At 38.9% G+C, this 18466-nt stretch overlaps 1 protein-coding gene across 3 annotated transcripts in view; it reads right to left on the bottom strand.

Annotated features, from left to right (window-relative positions):
- TLCD4 (TLC domain containing 4) overlaps window positions 1-18466 on the bottom strand; it is a 106652-nt gene that overhangs the window by 79176 nt on the left and 9010 nt on the right. Inside the window, exon 3 of one of the 3 annotated variants that reach the window (XM_045064887.1) lies at window positions 17794-17931. The exons of the other annotated variants lie outside the window; for them this stretch is intronic. The gene's annotated coding sequence lies outside the window, so the exon portion shown is untranslated. The remainder of the gene's footprint in view (window positions 1-17793; window positions 17932-18466) is intronic. 3 annotated transcript variants of the gene reach the window in all.

Below are 18466 nucleotides of genomic sequence, written 5' to 3'. Positions count from 1 at the left end.
GGGAAAATGTCCATCTATTTTTCTTAAATTTCTAAAGTGTTTTTTAATTGCGCCAAAATATTTTCATGAATTTTTAAAAAATTTTACAGATTAGTAGAAATTGATATTAATACTCAATAGTTTATGTCCATAAATTTTTCTGTTCTACGTGCTGGACTCGTAAATTTTTCTCTTCTATAATCTTATTTATTCCTTTCTTTTCTTTTTTATTGAAGCACAGTTGATACACAATGTTACATTAGTTTCAGATGTACAACACAGTGATTCAACAAATTTATACATTATGCTATGCTCACCCTAAGTGTAGTTACCGTCTGTCACCAAATGACACTATTATAATACCTTTGGTTATATCCCTTACGATTTTCATTTCATAACATTCATTCAATTCACCTTTCATTGCCGTGACTTATTCATTCCATAACTAGAAGCTGTATCTCCCACTCCTCTTTTTTTTTTTTTTTAAAGATTTATTTATTTATTTGATAGACAAATTATAAGGAGGCAGAGAGGCCGGCAGAGAGAGGAGGAAGCAGGCTCCCTGCTGAGCAGAGAGCCCGATGCGGGACTCGATCCCAGGACCCTGGGATCATGACCTGAGCCAAAGGCAGAGGCTTTAACCCACTGAGCCACCCAGGCGTCCCTCTCCCACTCCTCTTCACCCATTTTGCCCACCCCCACTTCTGGCAACCATCAGTTTGTTCTTTGTGTTTATGGATCTGGTTTTGCTTTGTTTGGTTGGTTGTTTTTTTTAGATTTCACATGTAAGTGAAATCATATGGTCTTTTGTTTGTCTTTATCTGACTTATTTCACTAAGCACAATACCCTCTGGTCCATTCATGTTGTCACAAATGGCAAAATCTCATTCTTTTTTATGACTAAGTGATATTCCTCGTCTTCTTTATCCATTCATTTATCAGTGGACATTCAGGTTGCTTCCATATTTTTGGTTACTTTAAATAACGCTGCAATAATATATTTACAACTTTTAAGCCAGTTTGTTGAATATCCTCCCAGATACCTTCCATGTATACTTGCATATACCTTGATTTTTTTTAAACAATAACAAAAAGGACTAAAACATACACATTATTTTGTAATTCTTCAGACTATTCCATTCAAAGGATGTGCCATAATGTATTTTACCAATCCATTACTGCTAAATATTTATGGACCTTACTGTTGGACCAAATTGTCAGTTTTCCAGGTAGAGCAAAGCAGTAACATCTGACTAGAAATTAATTCTAAGATTCAAAGCTAGTTTAGATTGAATAGGGAAATATTGGAGGGTTCCTGTTCATATCAAGAAGAGAACAAGGGGATACCCACCCTCCCACTGCTAATACAGAGATACTTGCAGTATCAGTCAAGGGAACTAATGAAAGAGAGAAGGTAAAAACATAACTATTGGGAAAAAAGAGTATGCAGTTGTCATTTTTTTGTGGATTGTATGATTATACGCCTAGGAAACCCAAGAAAATCAACTGAGAAAATATATAAACAATAGAAAATTAAGTATGGAAACAGGATACAAAATTAATTTATGACAATTTGTGAAATATATGTAAATGTGTATATATGTGTGTGTATATATAAATACATACATATATGCACATACACCCTTACAAAATGAAAGAAAAGACTCCCCTTACAATTACAGCAAAAAATGTAAAGTGCCTTGGAATAAATTTAATAAGAAATATGCAAAGCTTGTATGAGGAAAACTTTAATAAAATGTTCCTGCAGAATCTAAAAGTAGACTTGAATAAATGAAAAGACGGACCATGCTTTTAGGAAAAGTCAATGTATGTCAATTTCCCTTATATTTTAATTTTTAAATTTATTGCAATCTTAATGAAAATACCAAGAGGCTATTTTCTGGAATATGACAAGTTGATTCTAAAGCTTGTAAGAAAAAGTAAACAAACAAGAATAGCCAGTAAAACTCTTTTGAAAAGGAAGAACAGCTTTCTATATATTTAAACAAAAATTATAGAAACTCAATAATGGAACATTCTGGGATTGCCATTTGAATAGTCTAATGGAATTGAATAGAAAACCCAGAAATAGGTCCAAATAAGTGGTATCTCAAATCAGTGAGATATGATGGACTTTTTAATAAATGTGTATTATCTGGAAAAAATTAAGTTAAATCTATATCTCATATTGCATGAGATAAATTCCAAATGGGTCAAATATTTAAAGTATGAACACTCAAATGTACTATAAGAAAATATGGCTGAATTCTCTTCTTACTTTGGAACCGGAAGGTCTTTCTAACTATGATTCAAAATCTGGAAGGTACAAAATATTAATAAATCTAACTAAGAATAAAAAACCATTATGAGGTCAAAAAATAACAAGAATAACATATACAAAGTTGAAACACAAATTACAAATCGGGAAAAAGAAGATCTGGTGTTCAAATCACAGGTAAAGGGCTAATCTCCTTAATAAATAACAAGTTTCTAGAAATTGAGGAGAAAAAGACCAGTCAAGAGAAAAAGGGCATTAATAGACAAGTAACAGCAAAAGAAATATAAAATGACCTGTACACATTATAAATGGCCCTCATTCATATAAGATATGTAAATTGAAATTAACCAACCTCATCCCAGAGACAGATTGTTATTCTATTTTCCCACTACTCTGACTTTGGAGCATTTACTTCTCACTACATTCTCTTCACACTGGCACTACCCACCATCACTTTGGGGGAAAGTAGGAAATTTATGAAGCTGTGTCTTTTTTTTTTTTAATTCTAGATCTCAAACACTTCATTAACAAGGCAGATAGACCTTAACCGGGTAACAGTAGTGTATTATCGCTTATCAAAATAAAATTTGAGTGCTGTGAAGTGTGTAAACCTGGCGATTCACAGACCTGTACCCCTGGGGATAAAAATATATGTTTATAAAAAATTAAAAATTAATAAAATAAAATAAAATTTATACTTGATGTTTTGAAACATGAAAAACCCATGTATCATGATGAAAATCAGAATATTCCCTAACCTATTCCTATGAACAAGTATGTTTTTTAAAAAATAAAGTCAATAGTTGAATAATTCATAAGCCGTTCCCTCGGGCCTTATAGCGAAATATAATTTTAGAACTTAGAAATATTCCTTAGTATAAACATCTCCTACCCCATCCATCCTCGGACAAACATATTCAATTCCAAATCAAATTTCTGTAGTGATGTAAATTTACTACTTCATTGGTCACATATGTTCACATGTACTACTCATATGATTTATCCTAAAAATTACTAAAAAGAGAAAAACAAGAGAAATTTTTGTGAGACCATTTTTAATATATATATTATCCCCCTTACATGTCCCAATCAAATTGATTTCTTAATGTCATTATGATGATTTTTCATACAATATAGTATTATTCTAATGAATCCACTCCCATACATCTAAATCATGTTCATCATTAAGTTCCTGTTTTTAGACACACTATATACAAAGTTAAAAGCATCAAGAAAATGTATATCTGCACTCAGATCTCCCACTTAATCTTGAGGTCTGTGTTCTTTTCCTTTTGGTAAAAACAACACATTTTTGCCCTCCAGGAAGGAAGTTTTAAAAAATTGCCATCTCTTTTCAAAATACTTTTAATATACTTTACAATATACTATGAATTTTTTTAAATAAGTTTTAATTAAAAAGAAATCATCTTGTGGAATTGTATTTTCCACAAGGAAAGGAATGGTTCTAGTCCCAGATTTTAAAATTCTCATTGGTAGAAAAGACAACATAAAAAACAGTTTTGAAAGACTGTTACAATTAAATATCTTCAAATTTTGTCAAATATGTTTCACAACAACATGTGGCATTTCCCCAAATGCTAACATAATGTTTAAGAACCAAAAAGTAGGAAGAAATGGATTGTGGGGTAAGGAAAATGTTTACCATTAGTACCAATTACTATAACATATTAGAAACTACGATATCAATAACGAAAAGATGATCAGGATATTTAACTTAATCAATGAATTCACCCCTCAAAAACATAAATCAAGCATTTCACAAAAATACTATATACACCAAATTGAAAGAAAATGTCCAAATTTTTTAGCATAAAAATTATTTCTTTTGATGTAAATAGGAAACTTGCTTTACTCCCTAAATATTTAGATCTAAGCTGAAGTCTTCAGAATTTGTACCTTTGGCAATAACCAGTCTGCAGATGGAATACTACCTGCAGTGGCTCTCAATCTCTCCGTGAGGCTACAGGACCCTCCAACAAACCAGTCCCCTCTGACTCTATTCCTGCCCCACAACGCATTCCCCGTCTGTATCGGAGCAACCAGCACCATCTAGTCTCTTTTGCTCCAGGCTTGTTCCTGCAACTTCTAATTTACCTCCATTACAATAAATATTTTCTGAATTTAGAAAAAAATCAGACTATGTCTTCATCCCAAGTCCAGCAGGGTTCTGGACAAGTACCTCATTATCAAAGCCCAGCACCAAAGGAAAAGGCAATATTATGGTCCATTAGAGTCCAGAGCACATCTAAGAGTCTCACAACTGTGTTCTAGGACTTCAATCACTAAAGATATCTGGAATTTCAGTGGCCTGAGGACAGAGTGTCTATCTTGTGTTTCTTTGCACCTAACGCCGCACCCTGCCAAGGTCACGTGCTCTGCATGTATTCTCCCTCACATATCTTCCCCCCTTTCCTCAGCTTGCCAAGGACCTCCTTTCAGAATTCAAAGCTCTACAGCTCAGGGAGAGTCATAACTGATAATCTATATCAACACAGGGAAAGAGCAAAAGAATGATATACTTCCCCTCATTTTTATCCTGAGCAATTCCCCAAAGGTAATAAAAGGCAATCAAGTGATTTAAAGAACTGCTTTGCCTTTCCTTTTAGAGCTCCTACAGAGGAAACCGACCTCTGGTTTGCAAAGGATGCCCCGTACCTGTACCAGTTTAAAAACTATCAGGATTTGGCTTTTAGCAGTTTTTTATGCACTCAGTATTCTACTGGTACAGAAAGCGAAAGTAGTCCCTTGAGGTATGAGTGTAGAGGTGAGAGGAATTCAAGTTCAATTCACTCTGTCTTGATCATAAAATTATCAATTCTTTCAACAAGGAACGCCCATTATAAGAGCATTGCAGGGGGTGGTAATTAGGGCACCTGGGTGGCTCAGTCATTAAGCGGCTACCTTTGGCTCTGATCATGATCCTGGGCGGGAAACCTGCTTCTCCCTCTCCCACTCCCCCTGCTTATATTCCCTCTCTCACTGTGTCTCTCTCTGTCAAATAAAAATGTTTTTAAATTTATTAAAAAAAAAAAAAGAGCATCACGGGATACTGCATGAACAACTGCATGAATTCTGGTCACTAGTTATACAAGAAATCCTTGAGAAATAAGTAGCTACAACCAACAGTTAAAAATACCAGCTGTTTATATTCAACATTTGTTATATTGATTAGGAAGGTGGAGGGGACAAACAAATAGAGCTAAAGATCAAAACCACTTGTCTCCTAAACAATATAGATGTGGGTTTTGTTTTGTAGATCTACCCTTCTTCAGTGTGTAATGACATTACAACAAGAAAAACTAATCATTCTTTGAATTTGGAAATCAATATAAAAGTACAAAGCATTAATTCACTGACATCCCTGTCATCACTTCATCATCCTGAACCCAGAACTCAGCCCTTCCACTAGTTTCCATAGAAAGTTATCTCCCAAGAAGTTTGTGATTTTTCCCCTCAAATCTACCTAAAATTAAGGAGTTCCTGGGGAGTAGGTTGGCCTCCCGCAGCTCTGTGTTCTACTCTCTCTTCTTCCCTATCTGGGACTTTAAGGAGCATCTTCTGTTGCTTAAACTCCTTGGAGTTCTTGCTTGCCTAAAGTAGCTCTTCCAAACAAATGCAGCACTATCCCTAAAATAAGTCCTGGGAAACACATTCTTCAACTTGATCCCCCTGCTGTGCTCTCATTTCTCAATAAGCTCTTGCATTCTCCTAGCCCTTGACTTCTTATCTCTAAGTTTTGATGACTCTTTGCACCCAATAATACATGGGCTTTTCTGCTTAGTTCTGAGCTCTAAAGTCTGCAACTAACTTTGCTCAATTCGCTTCCACCCATTCCAGGCAATGACCTCATCCAATTTGGGCGCCCTCTCAGCTTTGACTTACCTCTGTCCTCCCCATGCTCCCAAACACTAACATGCATCTACTATCAACTCAACTTACACAATACCTGTCTAACACTTTCTTTCTTGAGCTCCAGATTTTTATTACCAATATCCTACCATGTGTTTCAGGGTTCATCAAATGCAATAAAATAGAACTCATCATCACCCCCCCCATACTCTTTTTTCTCACTTTTCTCAGAGTCATCATGTCTCTGATCACCAAAACCAAGAAACCTCCATTTTCCTAGATTCTCCCCACATGCTTAGTCCTTTGTACCCATGTAGACACCAAATTCTGTCAATTCTACTTGCTGAAGATCTTCCATATATTTACCTTCTCTACCCTTCCTTTTTACTCCCCAAGGTTAGGCCTATATATCTTCCCAGCTTCCCAGATAATCTCTGATGTCTCTCTGGCAACTTCTATCTTTGAGCCTTTGCATACCAGGATAATAACTTCTCTTCCCATCTTCTCCCAGTGCTTAGTACCACATGTTTCACACACAACAGACCCTAAATAAATATTCATTAGTTAGGGAAGAGATTTCAAATCCTTGTGATCTCACCTCTTTCCTTTCCTTGGCATTCAGAGATTGCCTCTATCTCTCCAACCTCATGCTTCTTCAGGATTCTTCTAACTTGCAGTTGATTATTTTCTTATTCCTTCATTTTTGGTCAAAGCTTTCTATTATTCTTTATTGTCTATTAAATAAATGAATGGCATGGAAGTCTTCCATTCTAGCTCAAACCTACCTTTCCAGCCTCATGGTTCATATTCTCCCTCTCACGTTCTTTGCTCAGTCCAGCTAAATCCAGTCACTAGCCATCTCACAAAAATGCTGTGGATTTTCCTGACTCCTTGCTTTTGCCCATGCTCCTTCCAAAACATAGAATGTCTTTCCCTCCTCTCTTTCCCTGTCAAAAGTATTCCTTGTTGTTGTTGTTGTTGTTGTGTTTAGGCTTGTTTTTTGTTTTTGTTTTTGTTTTTTTTTATAGAGATTACAAGTAGGTAGAGCAGCAGGCAGGGAGTGGTGGGGCGGGGTGGGCGGGGAGCAGGCTCCCCGCTGAGCAGAGAGCCCCATGTGGGGCTCAATCCCAGGACCCTGAAATCATGACCGGAGCCGAAGGCAGAGGCTTAACCCACTGAGCCACCCAGGCACCCCAAAAGTATTCCTAGTCTTAAGACACGCTTTCTTCACAAAACTTACAGATTCCTCCAGACAATTTCTCTCTTCCTCTTCTCTCCTTCTTTGAAACTTAGTTTATAATTTGCTTTGTACAAGTGTTTTTTTCTTCTACTAAAAAAGTTGTTCAAAGCAGTGTTTTTCAGACCACCTGGAACAGAATAACTGGAGTCTCGTTAAAAAAAAAAAAAAAAAAAGGAAAAAAAAGAAAGAACAAAAACAAAAACCCTCCCGAATCAGAGTTTCGGGAAGGAGAACTAAGAACGCTGCAATCTGAAAGCAAGTTCACCAGGAGAGTACGCAATGAAGCTGGAGACCTTGGAGTTGCAGAAATGGGTCTTGAAGTCAGTCAGACTAGAAGTTGCATTCCAATTATGTGTCTGATAAAAGTTAATTCTCAGGAAAAGCTAACACAACTATGAGTCTGATACAGATTGAAAGGAAAAAAAAAGTTGAAGATTTTACTTAACTCATTCGGTGAGGTAACCAGCCAAATGTCATAACCTGTTCAGAAGAGAATCTGAAAGAAACATATTCATAGAGGGTTGTAAAATGGCTCAGACATGACGAAAGGCTACCACAAGAGAATCCAGAAGGATGTGCAATAGCTCAAAGACAATGAAAAGAGTCAGAGGACCTCAAAAACACCATTTAGGCAATACAGAGTGTTCTACTGAGACGTAAGGATTTTTTCTATACCTCTTGCTAGCCATGTGACTTTGAGTATGTTACTTAACTTCCCTGAGCCTCTGTTACTTTTCCTGTAAAACAAGATTTCATAATTTAAAAAAAAAAATCTTCATGGGATTTGAATGCTTGCCTAATACCGCTATTGTGAGAATTAAGTGAGTTAAGGAGCAACCAAGCACACAATGCTGACTTTTATCATACTCGATAAACATGACACAGTAGTACTAGTACCAGGAGTAGTGCTACCCCTAACTATTAGTTTCTTGACCCTTTCTTGTTTCCTAATGAATGTATTCATTCAGTCAATCAACCAACATGCATAAAATACCTATTTCATGCTAGGTTTGGGTGGACAATAAAATGGTCCCTGTCATCAGCGAGTCTAGGCTAGCTAAGGAGATGAGAACCTAGGTCAGTAATTATATGGGATACAATCAGTGAAAATAAAAGTAGGTGAGCACAATTGACAACATGGCTAACCATGTGTGGAATGTATAGAATGCTTATAGAAAAGCATTATCAAGGGGGATATAAGCTTAATCTTGAAGGAAGAGTAGGAAATCACTAAGCACAGTGTGCTAACAAGTATCATGCTAGATCATCACGTATGTTAACCTTATTTAACTCACATAAGAGCCATAAAATAATAGCTCACTCTGAGTACTTACTACGTGTCAGGTGCTATTTAAAATAACTACCACTATTTTATAAAGAAAAAAATCCTGAGGCTTAGAGAAATCAAGTAAACTTTTTTTTTTCTAAAAATTTTATTTATTTGACAGACAGAGATCACATGTAGGCAGAGAGAGAGGGAGAAGCAGGCTCCCCACTGAGCAGAGAGCCTGATGCGGGGCTCGATCCCAGGACCCCGGGATCATGACCTGAGTTGAAGGCAAAGGCTTTAACTCACTGAGCCACCCAGGTGCCCCTCAAGTAAACTTTCTTAAGATGATATAGCCAGTGAGTGGCAAAGCCATAATTATTGCCAGATAACCTCTTTCCCAAGTGCAGGAAATCTCCTCAATTTACTAACTGAAGAATCAAAACCTAAAGAGATGAGATCTCCCAGAGAAATGGATTAGAAATAGCATCCCTGGTTTTAAAGGCCAGGCAAATGGGAAGGAAGAGTACTCCAGAAAGAGGGAGAACATACAAAACCCTGGAAGCATGGAGGAGGTTAGCATGGCTCCAGGAATCAGAGATGTTTGGAACTCAGTATGCATTTCTGGAAAGAGCAATCAGAGTTAAAGCCCCTGGGGGCACCTGGGAGGTTTAGTCAGTGAAGCGGCTGTCTTAATCTCAAGGTTGAGTTCTACAATGGGTTCCCTGCTCAGTGGGGAGTCTGCTTCTCCCTCTCCCTCTGCTGCTCCCCCTGCTTGTGCTCTCTCGCTCATGCTCTCCCTCAAATAAATAAATAAAATCTCAAAAAAAAAAAAAAAAAAGATAAAGCCACTAAAGCAGGCAGGGACTGTGAGAAAGAAATTACACCATATTAACTATTGGCAGATTCTGCTCAGGAGGATATAAAACTATGACAAGCAAGGGAACAAGATCAAAGGTTTAGAAACTGGAGGCAAGGCAAATAGTTTGAGACAGCAAAGACTAATATTATTGAGATCAAGAGTTTTGAACTCCAGCAACCTGCCACTTATCATAACCTCAGGAAAGAGAACCTCTTTGAGCCAGAGTCTCCTCATCTGTCAAATGAGTATAATAATAGGGTCACCACAAGGCTTAAATGAAAGAAGGTAGATAAGCACCTACTAAGGTGCTCCGGTCTCACAGGCATTCAATAAATGATGGTGGTCATATTAACAGTAGTTCATTGCTAGTTTTGTTTTGATGCAAATACACTGAGATACAGTTTAGATCTTCTTGAAGGAAGAATATGTTAAATACTCTTCTACCTCAGTTGTCTGATTTGTTCAGACATAGTAGATTGATCTGTTCAGACACAGTAGACTGATTTAGACAGCAAAGTCCCAGGAACACAAAAAAAAACAGATTTCAGGAATGGCATGAGGTTAAGGGTTCAGTTTATCAAACACTTCTTGTATCCCTACTGTGTGTGTCTAACACTGTATTAAGTGGTCCATATCTAAAAATAGTTCAGATGCAATCTCTTTTCACAAGGAACCATCAGTCTACAATATTTTGGTTGATTTCCTTATCCTTGTTGCCTGGCCTCCTCTCTTATTTACAACCTCACCCTCTCAATGTCTGATATTTACACTACTTTTGTATAAATGATCTTGGTTTCCCTACTTGGTCACCTGCCCTTCTCCCCCACCTTGGATTACTTCCTTTCCTGGCTACTCCAGCTGGACATGTCAGATTATCCAAACCTATTCTCACTACTCTGCTTTAAAGACATCCTGCTCCTACAGTGAAGTTAAATCAATTTTCTCAACAGCTGGTGCTAGAATTCTTTTCAGAGGAAAACACCTCGATGAGTCATTATGAATAGAGGGTATGACTGAAGAATGAGATTATAAAAGACAAAATGTTCTACTTCAGAAATTCACCTGGGGGAATGGAAGAAATGGGAAGAGAAGAGAAGAGAAAGAGAAAAGAGATGGAAGACAGAGGAACTTCACTGAATACCTAAAATACTTTTTAAAATGTATAATGCTCTACCTTATTTGCATTTCTTTGACTCCCCTCATGTCTTCCAAATCTTTAGTAAACCTTCCGTAATCCCCAAGCCTCCACACCTACCCACAAACACATACACAATGTAAGTAGGTTGTTGGGGAGAGGTAAGTGAAGAAATCATGAAGCCAAGTGCCACTGCTAGAAGACAGAAGAAGTAGAAATGGAGACAGCACACCCAGAACAAACACAGCCCATCACCGAACGCAACAGTAGGAGCAGGGCCCAAGGTAATGCTAAAATCACAGATGTCTGGGAAATCGGCAGAACATATGAGCAGGTACTGTGCTTTATTTAAAAGTTGTGTAATAGGGGCCTGAACCAACCTTAACTAGTTAAAAAGCAAAACAGATTCTCCCAGCTGATACCTGGGTCATGATTTCTTCAGTGTCATTGATGATTTGGCACCAACTGCTTTTCCAATGTACCTATTGCCTTCCTCAAAGGTGGCCACCACTGTCTTACCCAGTTACTGCAACAGTCTCCTTGGGATCAGCAAACATTTTCTTTCTCTCTCTTTTTAAAAACATTTTCTTTCTTTATTTAAATAGAACAACTAGGGTAGTGGAGGGAGAGGAAGAGAGAGAGAAATGTCAAGCTGGTTCCATGCTCAGAGCAGAGCCCAACTTGGGGCTTGATCTCAGGACCCCAAGATTATGACCTGAGCCAAAATCAAGAGTGTGAAACTTAACTGACTGAGCCACCCAGGAGCTCCAGCAGACATCTTCTTAAAGGGCTGGATAGGCAGTTACTCCATTCTGCACTGAAGGCCTGGAAGCAGCTATAGAAAATACGTAAATGAATGGGTTTGGTTGTGTTCCAATAAAACTTAAAAAATCAGGTGGTGGACTTTCTGTCTTGCCCCTTCTGTTCTCTACATTATAGAGTCCTCTTTCAGAATGCTACTCCTCCGAATAAACACCTGTTTGTCTTCCCATTAACCTTAGGATAAAGTCCAAATTCCTTAACAAAGTAAATAAATTTCACACCATTATCTCTTCTCTAGCCATTTCTGGATTCAAACTCAATTTTCAGCACTACTAAACTGCTTTAAATTCCCCCAGGTTCCTGGTTCTCTCTTCCTTCCATGCATTTAGATATGCTGTTCTTTGGCCTGGAATCTTCCTCTCTTTCCCCACTCCCCTGATTAGTTAATTCCTACTCATCTAAATTTCAAGTTTCACATTAAGTCTAACTTCCTCCAGGAAGATTTCCTTGATCCCTAAATTCTCACAAAGTGCTGAAGTTATTGGTTTGTCTGAATCTCCTCTTAGCTTGAAGGTCTGTGAGGACAGGAAACTTGTCTGCCACTCACCATTGCATTCCAAGGTACTCAATAAGTAACTGGATCCTTGACTGATGAGTTAAGAAAAAAACCAACCTAAAAATGAAGGGGACCCTCAAAGGCTAATTGGTGGCACATAAGCTGACATTTGTTTGAACTATTCCCTTGAATCCCAAATCTGCTCCTAAAGCATTTTTTGCTCTGCTGATATAGCCTGCAGAGAAGTTTAGGAAATAGACATTACATCGTCCACACTTCCTGATGCGGGAACTGAAGTCCCGAAGGGTTTCACTTCTGCCTTGGTTTCCAGACTTCATCTATTTACCCTCTCCTTGGCATCTGATCTCTTACCTCATGTCCTGTTAGCTGTCTTGCATACAGTGTACTTTATACCTGATAATTATCCTTGCAGAGAAATCTTGGCTTTCCTTTTTGGCCAATACTCACATTTCAGATATCATGTAAGGGGCATATTCTATATGCCAGGCTCATGGGGCTTCCTCTATAAGCCAGACCTACTGGACTTAATCATTCAGGACTCAGGCTGGCCTCATAATGATGTTCTCAGAGGTTTACTTTTATTATCTCCACTCTATGGTTGACAAAAGGAAGACCTAAAGGGAGTAAATAACTTACAAAAGAAAATGGCAGAGCTGGGACAGAAGGGAGGAATGTCTGACTGCTAAACTAGACTTTCTGAGCCCATACTACTTTCCAGTTCCTCTGGGACCACACCTGCTTTCTTCTGGGAGTGCTGCTCCTGTCCAAGCCCCAAAGTCTTCTACAACGCTCCTGCATGTCTTATCCTGAATCTCACGGACAGTGTAGCTGCGTTCAAGGCTGTCATAATCACGGATACTTCTAGAGCGTGGTCACTGTGCTTGTCCCTGTTTATGTATGACCTCATTTATTTTATTTTTTTTTTAAGATTTTATTTATTTATTTGACAGAGAGAGATCACAAGTAGACGGAGAGGCAGGCAGAGAGAGAGAGATAGCGGGACTCGATCCCAGGACCCTGAGATCATGACCTGAGCCGAAGGCAGCGGCTTAACCCACTGAGCCACCCAGGCGCCCCCTGTATGACCTCATTTAACCTGCACAGACCCTAACATGAAAGATAAGGTTAGCTCTGTTTTATGGAGATGGAAGCAGAGGCACAAAGAGGTAAAATAATATATCCAAGGTCACATAATTAGCAATGGGAGAACCTAGGATTTACACCTAGACACTCTGACTCCACAACCTGTGCTCCTAAGCAAGAAGAGAATACACAGGGAGGTAAAAGAGAACTCCTCGGGCCTCACAGGATGACATGAAAAGTATGGGGGAGGTTGAATGATTTGGACTTTAATCACCCCAGATATGAGATCATTAAATAAGGCTGTCTAAGTCATTGCTGCCTAAAACAAACTACCACTAAACTTCATGGCTTAAAACAATAATCATTTACTAGCTAACAATGCTGTGGGTCAACACTTTGGCTGGACTTGGTTGAGAAACTTGCTGGTTTTGCCTGGGCTCACTCATCTGGTGACAGTCAGCTGTGGCAGCTTGGCAAGAGCTCAATGGTCCCGGATGGTTTCTCCAGGGTGAAGGCCAGCTTCACGGGCATGCAATCTCTGTGGTTTATTGTTCTGCTATTCTTGTCTACTTAAGATTATCTCCTGAGATTATGAATAATTATGAAACAGGGGGGCTACAGGGCCTTGTAAGTTACATTGCCAGTCATACTGGTGGTTGATGCTGGATGCCAGCCAGACACCTTTCTCCACATAGCCTCTCATCCTCGAAGAGGCTAGCTCATGTTTCTTCCCATGATGACAGAAGCTTTCCAAGACAGTGATAGCAAAGGCTTCTTCAGCTCTGGGCTCACAATTCCCACATCATCACTTCTGCTGCATTTTACTGATCAAAGCAAGTCACAAAGCAAACCCAGATAATAGTAGATGGAGATCCAGAGTCCACTCCTTGATGGGAAGAACAGAAAAGTCACAGTGCAAGAGGGCAGGTATGGTGCAGGTGGGCCCAGTTTGTGACTATTAATTGCATAGAGTAGGTACTTGTTGAAGTAAAAAGAACTTCAGTCTCAGACATGTTATGATTAAGATTTCTCCTATGGACAGTCCATGCAAAGGTATCCAAAACAGCTGACCCTTGAACGGCATGGGGGTTAGGGACACCAACCCCTATGCAGTCAAAAATCTGCATATAAATTCTGATTCCCCAAAAACCAAACTACTAATAGCCTATTGTTAACTGGAAGCCTTACCCATAAACAGTTGATTAGCACATATTTTGTACATTATATGCATTATATACTGTAATCTTATAATAAAGTAAGCTAGAGGAGAAAAAATGTTAATAAAATTGTAAGGAAGAGAAACTATGTTTACAGTACTGTATTATAAAAAAAAAAATCCACATATAAGTGGACCCATACATATTGTTCAAGGGTTAAAGGTTAATTGTTAAGGGATAACATAAGTCTAGAACATAAAAGAGAATCCTCGTTGGACATACAAATTTGAGAGCTGTCAACATGCAGGTGGGTAAGTTTCTGAATAAATAAATCAGAACCTTCAGGAAGACTGCATTAATTAAGGCAAAGATAAACAAAAAGATTCACTCAATCCTTCAGACTACCCAACTGTTTTGTTTTGTTTTGTTTTGTTTTCAGACTACCCAACTGTTTGAGTGCTCTCTTCTTCCCATGTATCTCAACCTCTCTCTCTAAGAGACCATCCATGGGCGTATCCAGTTTCTGTAGCCAACTCAAAGCCAGTATCACTGGGGAAAGTACAGCCTTCTCTGTTATGTCTAGATGTGGCTACATATCGTCCAATTATTATAAACTAAAAAAAAGTTACTTGATGCCCACACTCAACCCAATATGCAATGGTAGAGCAGGAATACAATTAACCACAATAAAAACTTCCATTTCTAAAAGGTCAGAATGGAAAACGTGCAACAACCAGCAGTCCTTCATAGTTTTCTTTCTAGGAAGAAATTCCTGCCTTGGCCGTGGAAGAAATTTCCTGATTAACCGATCTGCATGTCTTTGGGTATACCCACAGTACCCCTGGGTTTACACACTCCGGGAGATTCCTCCTTGTCCATTATCTTCCAGGTTCAAAATTTAAGTGAAAATTGGGAGAGTATGCTTTCCTGGAAATGGCTCGAGGACACATTGATTGGCTTTTGCAGTTTGCAGGTCAGATTTCTGGTTTCTTTAGCAGTACAATTTCCTCAAAATCTTTGTAGGCTTCTATGCTATTCATCTCCAGTCTGTTACATGTGACAGAAACTATACCCAAAGTTCTTTTCTGCACCAAGCTCTTAAACTTTCTTATAGCATCTATGCTTTACTCCTTTCTCTTCTCATTGTTTTAATGGTGGCTACTTTCAGGTAATCTTTAAAAACTAAGTTAGGGTAACACAGCTAATCTGACCTTTGCTGCAAGGCTAGATCTCTTCGGCTGAGGAATCTTAATGGATGGGATTTAAGTGTCTCAAAAACAGTCTTCTCCTATTTGGACCATAGAAATAATTGGATTTTCTAACCCTGTGAGGCCCCAATTTTCTATACACTCTATTTTCTTCCATCTTTCCTTGCAAACCCATCATTTCTTATGTGAGCTCATTTCTTTCTTGAAAAACCTTCCTAAACTAGCCAATGAGCAACAATTACATTCATACTCTGCTTCTTTCCAAATGCTTCCCGTAAAATTCAGTGATATAAGAAACACGATCAGTCTTCCAAATTGAGGTGAGATTGTTACCAAACATCTTGCAATGGCACTACAAGAATGACTAGTTTCCCAGCCTGAAAGAGCCCGTTCCTTGTTGGCAATGGTCTGACCACTTAAGTAATGCTATCCGTTTTAAGACTTTGTTAGAAGTCCACCATTTCCAGGTATCAATTTTTGTATTAGAGTAAAGGCTAACTCGCTGTAACTGAGATCCCAGAAAGCAGTGGAAGTGGAAGTAAAGAAATGAAAATAAAGAAGCATTTTTCCCTCTCACGTAATAGTTGGGCCAAGACTGACAGGGTACTCTGTTTGATGAGGTCATTCAGGACCCAGATTCCTTCTGTCTTATTGTCCCACCCTCTCCTAGGATGTCTTCCTCATCTCCATGGTTACAGATGGTCACAGACACATCCATAAAGGAGATGGCAAGCAGAGCAAGACAAGTTGTCTTTTTTGCAAAGGTAAGGCCAAAGTTGTACTCACTGCTTCTAGTTACAGCGCATCGGCAAGAATGTCCCCACAAAATCATACCTAGCTGTAAAGGAGGGCAAGGAGTCTCCGGCTGAGCAAACATGCACCAGAGGGAGGAGAAGAGATGTTATGGTGGCAGCCATTTATCTGCCATGAGAAGAAGAAAAGATTCCCCAGGTTAAGAACCCTCAGAGATAGAAAGACCCAAATGGGGCAAATAAGGATTTTGTTTCTTAGAGGTAAAGAGAATGACAGTGTGAAAAAAGAATACAAGAAAGGGAAAATCTAGCTGGCGGTTACTTAAGTTTCCACTTTATTATTTCTAGCCCTTTTTTTTTTTTTAAAGATTTATTTATTTATTTGACAGATAGAGATCACAAGTAGGCAGAGAGAGAGGAGGAAGCAAGTTCCCCACTAAGTAGAGAGTCTGATGTGGGGCTCAATCCCAGGACCCTGGGATCATGGCCCAAGCCAAAGGCAGAGGCTTTAACCCACTGAGCCACGTAGGCACCCCATATTTCTAGCATTTTCTAAAAATATTTCATAAGTTTATTTTTTTTAAGAGAAGTAGAAAGAGAAAGAAAAACTAAGAAGAATATCAAGACAGAATAATAGTGATGTGAGGAAAACCAGAAGAAAATGGGAGTAATGAAAGTCAATGGGAGAAAAAAATTTCACTTGACTGACAGAAGACAAGAGAGGCTAGGAAAGAAAATGCTCTTTGGACTTGAAAATCTAGAGGTTACTGGTGAATAACTACAGGAGAAGCTAGAATGCAGCAAATTAAGAAATGAAAATGAACAAAGAAAAATGGTATAGCAGGGGCGCCTGGGTGGCTCAGTGGGTTAAGCCGCTGCCTTCGGCTCAGGTCATGATCTCAGGGTCCTGGGATCGAGTCCCGCGTCGGGCTCTCTGCTCAGCGGGGAGCCTGCTTCCCTCTCTCTCTCTCTGCCTGCCTCTCCATCTACTTGTGATTTCTCTCTGTCAAATAAATAAATAAAATCTTTAAAAAAAAAAAATGGTATAGCAAACATGGACTAGTCTCTTTTTTTTATAATTTTTTTTAAAGATTTTATTTATTTATTTGACACACAGAAAGAAAACACAAGTAAGGCAGAGAGTCAGGCACAGAGAGAGGAGGAAGCAGGCTCCCTGCTGAGCAGAGAGCCCAATGCAGGCCTCCATCCCAGTACCCTGAGATCATGACCTGAGCCAAAGGCAGAGGCTTAACCCAGTGAGCCACCCAGGCTCCCCTTGACTAGTCTCTTTTAAGAACACTGAGTTTTTAGGAAAAAAAGAGATAAGATGGTAACTTAAAAAAAAAGAGATAAGATGGTTATGACTAGCTCCACTTGCAAGTAGACTAAGATGAGAAGCAGCCTCCAGGGACCAAGTTGGGATATCAGGTTCTAGAGACTAGGGTGGCCCAGTTCTAGCTGCCCAGCATATATATCATGTGTAACTTGAACAGCTGGCATAGCAGAGTGCTCTACACATTAGGCTGGTCAAGTTTTCCCAAGTTGGGAACCACTCTTGGATATGGTGGTTGCATCCTATAGTCATGGGGTCTTGGGGTCTCCAGAGACAGTGCCTCTACCTACCTCCAGTCTCATAGTCAGTGATTGCACTTCTGCTTGGATAGATGGCTTGTTCATCGGACAATCAGGGATCCAAGCTGGGTGTGGAAATGAAGGACCCAAAATTCCTTGGCACAGCTGGAGTTTGGGCAAAACCCCCCTCTTTAAAATATCAAAGGAGGGGGGCAATAAATCCATAAATATGAATGGACAAAAGAGACATGAAGCAGCAACAGTAAAACATAAACTTTGGGCTTTTTTGTTTGGCAGATTAAACTGAAAATAGGACTCCCTGCCATCCCAAACTCCCATAAAAAGAAACCCAGAATTATCAAAGTCTAATTAAAATTGGTGCTGTTTCTTTAAAGTGCCAGCGAAAGTAGCAATATTTGTTCCAATACCATAAGGCCAAAATCCTTTTAAAAAAATGAATATTTCATGGAGAAAGGATTGGATTGGATTGTCTCTGAGAAAAATAATTGCTGTTGCAACACGTGCTTATATTTTAGATGGCACAGAGATCACTGTGGGGGGAAGACTGAACAATACTGGGAGATTTACCTTCACCCAGTCATGAGACTTAAGCCCATTGTCCTCTGGAGTCCCAAATGACTGAGGGGGGAAAATCCTCATTCAGATTAAGCTGAGGCATTGGGATATGGAAAAAGAAACCCAGGGATAAAGTATCCTTTAGTGG

This window comes from Mustela putorius, unplaced genomic scaffold (genome assembly GCF_011764305.1).
Source record: "Mustela putorius furo isolate JIRA1106 unplaced genomic scaffold, ASM1176430v1.1 tig00003853_pilon_pilon_pilon, whole genome shotgun sequence".
NCBI lineage: Eukaryota > Metazoa > Chordata > Mammalia > Carnivora > Mustelidae > Mustela > Mustela putorius.
Note: the sequence above shows the minus strand (reverse complement) of the source record. Positions and strands in the feature narration are given on the sequence as shown.